Source organism: Canis lupus, chromosome 34, assembly GCF_003254725.2.
Source record: "Canis lupus dingo isolate Sandy chromosome 34, ASM325472v2, whole genome shotgun sequence".
Lineage (NCBI taxonomy): Eukaryota > Metazoa > Chordata > Mammalia > Carnivora > Canidae > Canis > Canis lupus.
In genome coordinates this window covers 1,224,791-1,230,790 of record NC_064276.1, presented here as the reverse complement: position 1 = coordinate 1,230,790, position 6,000 = coordinate 1,224,791, and positions in this window count along the sequence as shown.

Genomic DNA, 6,000 nt, shown 5'->3' with positions numbered 1-6,000 from the left:
CACCACCTGAAGCCATCTGCTGACCTCCTTATCCTTCCTCCTCCTCCCTGACACTCCTGGACACTCTGCTCAGAGACAACCACCTCGCATAGCCTGTCTGAAGAGGTTCTGGAGAGAGAACAAACAACTGCTCGCCCACAAGCAGGGGAAAGTTTGGTAAGACACCTCCTTACATTTGCCCTCGGTCAATATTATATTCCAAAACATCATTCTCAATACATTACTCTCCTGATTTGAAACCCTCTCCAGTTGCCCTTTGCCTATAAATAAACCACCAGGTCCTTAAGGTAACACTAAAATTTGACAATAATCTCCAGCCTTTTCTCTTGCCCTATGTTCCAGCCAAAATAAACCAATATCCGATATGAGGAGGAGGGGCAAGACGGCAGAAGAGTAGGGTCCCCAAGTCACCTGTCCCCACCAAATTACCTAGATAACCTTCAAATCATCATGAAAATCTACGAATTAGGCCTTAGATTTAAAGAGAGAACAGCTGACACGCTACAGTGAGGAGAGTTCGCGCTTCTATCAAGGTAGGAAGACGGGGAAAAAGAAATAAAGAAACAAAAGGCCTCCAAGGGGGAGGGGCCCGCGAGGAGCCGGGCTGAGGCCGGGGCGAGTGTCCCCAGGACAGGAGAGCCGCGTCCCGGAGGAGCAGGAGCTGCACCGACCTTCCCGGGCGGAAAGGGGCTCGCGGGGAGGTGGAGCAGGACCCAGGAGGGCGGGGATGCCCTCGGGCTCCCGGGGACACTGACAGACACCTGCGCCCCGGGAGAGTGCGCCGAGCTCCCTAAGGGCTGCAGCGCGCACGGCGGGACCCGGAGCAGCTGGGGGGGCTCGGGGGCGGCTCCGCGGAGGGGGCTGCGGGGGGGAGCAACTCGGGGGGCTCGGGGGCGGCTCCCCGGAGGGGGCTGCGGGGCGGGAGCGAATCCAACAGCGCAGGCCCCGGAGCACAGGGTGCCGGGACACAGCCCAGGATCCGGCCTCCCCCGGGACAGGCAGAGGCCGGGAGGGCCCAGGACAGCGAGGACGCTCCTGCCGCGAGCTGAGCAGATCAGCGGCCCCGCCTCGGAGCCTCCAGGCCCTGCAGACGGAGAGCTCTGGAGCTACTGCAGGGGCTGCTGACTCCAGGGCTGCAGAGCTGGCCCCGCCACAGCGGTTGTTCCTCCTGGGGCCTCACGGGGTAAACAAGCCCCACTGAGCCCTACACCAGGCAGGGGCAGAGCAGCTCCCCGAAGTGCTAACACCTGAGAATCAGCACAGCAGGCCCCTCCCCCAGAAGACCCCTAGACGGACAAGTTCCAGGGGAAGTCAAGGGACTTAGAGTATACAGAATCAGAAGATACTCCCCGTGGTTTTTTTTTTTTCTTTTCTTTTTTTTTTTTCTTTTTGATTTGTTTGCTTTCCCCACCCCCCTTTTTTCCTTTCTTTCTTTTTCTTTCTCTTCATCTTCTCATTTGTTTCTTTTTTTTCTTCCTTTTTTCTTTTTTCCTTTTCTCTTTTCTTTCCTTCTTCCTCTCCTCTCTTTTTCTCCTTTTCCCAATACAACTTCTTTTTGGCCACTCTGCACTGAGCAAAATGACTGGAAGGAAAACCTCACCTCAAAAGAAAGAATCAGAAACAGTCCTCTCTCCCACAGAGTTACAAAATCTGGATTACAATTCAATGTCAGAAAGCCAATTCAGAAGCACTATTATACAGCTACTGGTGGCTCTAGAAGAAAAGCATAAAGGACTCAAGAGACTTCATGACTGCAGAATTTAGATCCAATCAGGCAGAAATTAAAAATCAATTGAATGAGATGCAATCCAAACTAGAAGTCCTAACGACGAGGGTTAACGAGGTGGAAGAACGAGTGAGTGACATAGAAGACAAGTTGATGGCAAAGAGGGAAACTGAGGAAAAAAGAGACAAACAATTAAAAGACCAGGAAGATAGATTAAGGGAAATAAACGACAGCCTGAGGAAGAAAAACCTACATTTAATTGGGGTTCCCAAGGGCGCAAAAAGGGCCAGAGGGCCAGAATATATATTTGAACAAATCCTAGCTGAAAACTTTCCTAATCTGGGAAGGGAAACAGGCATTCAGATCCAGGAGATAGAGAGATCCCCCCCTAAAATCAATAAAAACTGTTCAAACCTGGACATTTAATAGTGAAGCTTGCAAATTCCAAAGATAAAGAGAAGATCCTTAAAGCAGCAAGAGACAAGAAATCCCTGACTTTTATGGGGAGGAGTATTAGGGTAACAGCAGGCCTCTCCACAGAGACCTGGCAGGCCAGAAAGGGCTGGCAGGATATATTCAGGGTCCTCAATGAGAAGAACATGCAGCCAGGAATACTTTATCCAGCAAGGCTCTCATTCAAAATGGAAGGAGAGATAAAGAGCTTCCAAGACAGACAGGAACTGAAAGGATATGTGACCTCCAAACCAGCTCTGCAAGAAATTTTAAGGGGGACTCTTAAAATTCCCCTTTAAGAAGAAGTTCAGTGGAACAATCCACAAATACAAGGACTGAATAGATATCATGATGACACTAAACTCATATCTGTCAATAGTAACTCTGAACGTGAACGGGCTTAATGACCCATCAGAAGGCGCAGGGTTTGAGACTGGATAAAAAAGCAGGACCCATCTATTTGCTGTCTACAAGAGACTCATTTTAGACAGAAGGACACCTACAGCCTGAAAGTGAAAGGTTGGAGGACCATTTACCATTCGAATGGCCCTCAAAAGAAAGCAGGGGTAGCCATCCTTATATCAGATAAACTAAAATTTACCCCGATGACTGTCGTGAGAGATGAAGAGGGACACTATATCATACTTAAAGGATCTATCCAACAAGAGGACTTAACGATCCTCAATATATATGCCCCGAATGTGGGAGCTGCCAAATATATCAATCAATTAATAACCAAAGTGAAGAAATACTGAGATAATAATACACTTAAACTCGGTGACTTCAATCTAGCTCTTTCTACCCTCGATAGGTCTTCTAAGCACAACATCTCCAAAGAAACGAGAGCTTTAAATGATACACTGGACCAGATGGATTTCACAGATACCTACAGAACTTTACATCCAAACTCAACTGAATACACATTCTTCTCAAGTGCACATGGAACTTTCTCCAGAATAGACCACATACTGGGTCACAGATCGGGTCTGAACCGATACCAAAAGATTGGGATCGTCCCCTGCATATTCTCAGACCATAATGCCTTGAAATTAGAACTAAATCACAACAAGAAGTTTGGAAGGACCTCAAACACGTGGAGGTTAAGGACCATCCTGCTAAAAGATGAAAGGGTCAACCAGGAAATTAAGGAAGAATTAAAAAGATTCATGGAAACTAATGAGAATGAAGATACAACCGTTCAAAATCTTTGGGATGCAGCAAAAGCAGTCCTGAGGGGGAAATACATCGCAATACAAGCATCCATTCAAAAACTGGAAAGAACTCAAATACAAAAGCTAACCTTACACCTAAAGGAGCTAGAGAAAAAACAGCAAATAGATCCTACACCCACCAGAAGGAGAAAGTTAATTAAGATTCAAGCAGAACTCAAGGAAATCAAGACCAGAAGAACTGTGGAACAGATCAACAAACCAGGAGTTGGTTCTTTGAAAGAATTAATAAGATAGATAAACCATTAGCCAGCCTTATTAAAAAGAAGAGAGAGAAGACTCAAATTAATAAAATCATGAATGAGAAAGGAGAGATCACTACCAACACCAAGGAAATACAAACGATTTTAAAAACATATTATGAACAGCTATACGCCAATAAATTAGGCAGTCTAGAAGAAATGACGATTTCTGGAAAGCCACAAACTACCAAAACTGGAACGGGAAGAAATAGAAAACTTGAACAGGCCAATAACCAGGGAGGAAATTGAAGCAGTCATCAAAAACCTCCCAAGACACAAGAGTCCAGGGCCAGATGGCTTCCCAGGGGAATTCTATCAAACGTTTAAAGAAGAAACCATACCTATTCTCCTAAAGCTGTTTGGAAAAATAGAACGAGATGGTGTCCATCGAAAGATGAATGGATAAAGAAGCTGTGGTCTATGTATACAATGGAATATTACTCAGCCATTAGAAATGACAAATACCCACCATTTGCTTCAACATGGATGGAACTGGAGGGTATTATGCTGAGTGAAGTAAGTCAATCAGAGAAGGACAAACAGTGTATGTTCTCTTTCATTTGGGGAATATAAATAACAGTGAAAGGGAATATAAGGGAAGGGAGAAGAAAAAGACTCCTAACTCGGGGAAACGAACTAGGGGTGGTGGGGGTGGGGGGTGAATGGGTGATGGGCACTGAGGGGGGCACTTGACGGGGTGAGCACTGGGTGTTGTATGTATGTTGGTAAATTGAACACCAATTAAAAATAAATTTATTTAAAAAAAAACAAAAAACAAAATAAACCAATATCCATCCCTAGACCACATCCAGAAGTTGCCTAGCTGTGCATTTTGACCTATAATTTCACCTTTTCCAGGAATATTAAGACCATCATTTCTTCCTATCAAAATTAATTCTGTATTTTCATGAGTCAGATCAAATTTCACTTCTGCATGAATACTTTCTTATTCTTCCAAAATATATGATTCTCATTTCCCTGTGTGACATCTTTAACATGCTTCCTGTTATCCCTGATATTTATGCATTTGTTTCTACCTTCTATAATTCTTTTCTTTTAAGATTTTATTTATTTATTTGAGAGAGAAATAGTGTGAGCAGGAGGAGGGCAAAAAAGGGAGAGAGAATCTCAAGCAGACTCCCCACCGAGTACGGAGCCTATTGTGAGACTCAATCTCACAACCTGAGATCATGACCTGAGCCAAAACCGAGTTGGATGCTTAACTGACTGAGCCACCAAGGAACCCCTTACCTTCTCAAGCTCTAAGCTCCATGAGGGTGAAAACCATTACCTATGTCTCCTTTGTAGTTCCTAGTCCAATCCCAATTCCACTCCTAGTCCAATCCTATATATATATGTGTGTGTATATATATATATATATATATATATACACACATACAGGCAAGTATATTTTTACTCAGAAAATATTAACTATAAGAAAATAGTAGGGCAGACTACCTGGAAATACCCAAAGAGACTGAAGGGCTCTAGAATATGTAAGACCCAGGAATTCCACAGGGAATCAGAAAAGAGCAATATGCTCTGGGGCCTGGGGTCAGGTTGATTGAATTCTGACTCTGCCATTTAACACCTGTGCACTTTCAGGTAAGTTTTTTGATCTTCTGTTATTTTCTGAATATGGCCCCTCCTATTACATGCTGTAACTACCTACATATATGCCACATATAGATAACAGTTGAAGAGCACATGCCTTTTAAGTGCTTCACCCATGGGGGTGCCTAGGTGGCTCAATCAGTTAAGTGTCTGACTCTTGGTTTCAGCTCAGATCATGATCTCAGGGTCATGAGATTGAGCCCTGTGTCCAGTTTTGTGCTCAGCACAGAGTCTGCTTGAAATTCTTTCCCCTCCCCTTTCTCCCTCTCTGTCCTTCCTCTTATTTGCTTGCTCTCTAAATAAATAAATAAATAAACAAACAAACAAATAAATAAATAAGTCTTTAAAAATAAAAATAAAATTAAGTGCTTGGCCCAGGACCTACAACCTCATGTCCCAATTTTGTATTCTAAGGTGCAAAGGACCCGAGCCTCTCTGTGTCACCTCTGAGGCAGATGCCTTAGGTCACAGAGTCAGAAGCACAGACACTTAAAGGCCCCTTACCTTTCTGAATATGGAGTGGGCCCCCCTGGCTGGTGAGGCTGCAGAGTGTCTCTTCTCCACATCCTCAAGAGACTTGTGCCCCATGACTTGGTAGTAACAGCAGAGCATGGCTTAAGCATGAAAAGCCCTTTTTATTTCTCCCCAAAAAGCTCTACATAGAAACCCTAGCTCCTGAAGGACACGGAGCTAGAAAAAAATATGCCTTTTTAAACAATCAACTTAGTAGAGTGTG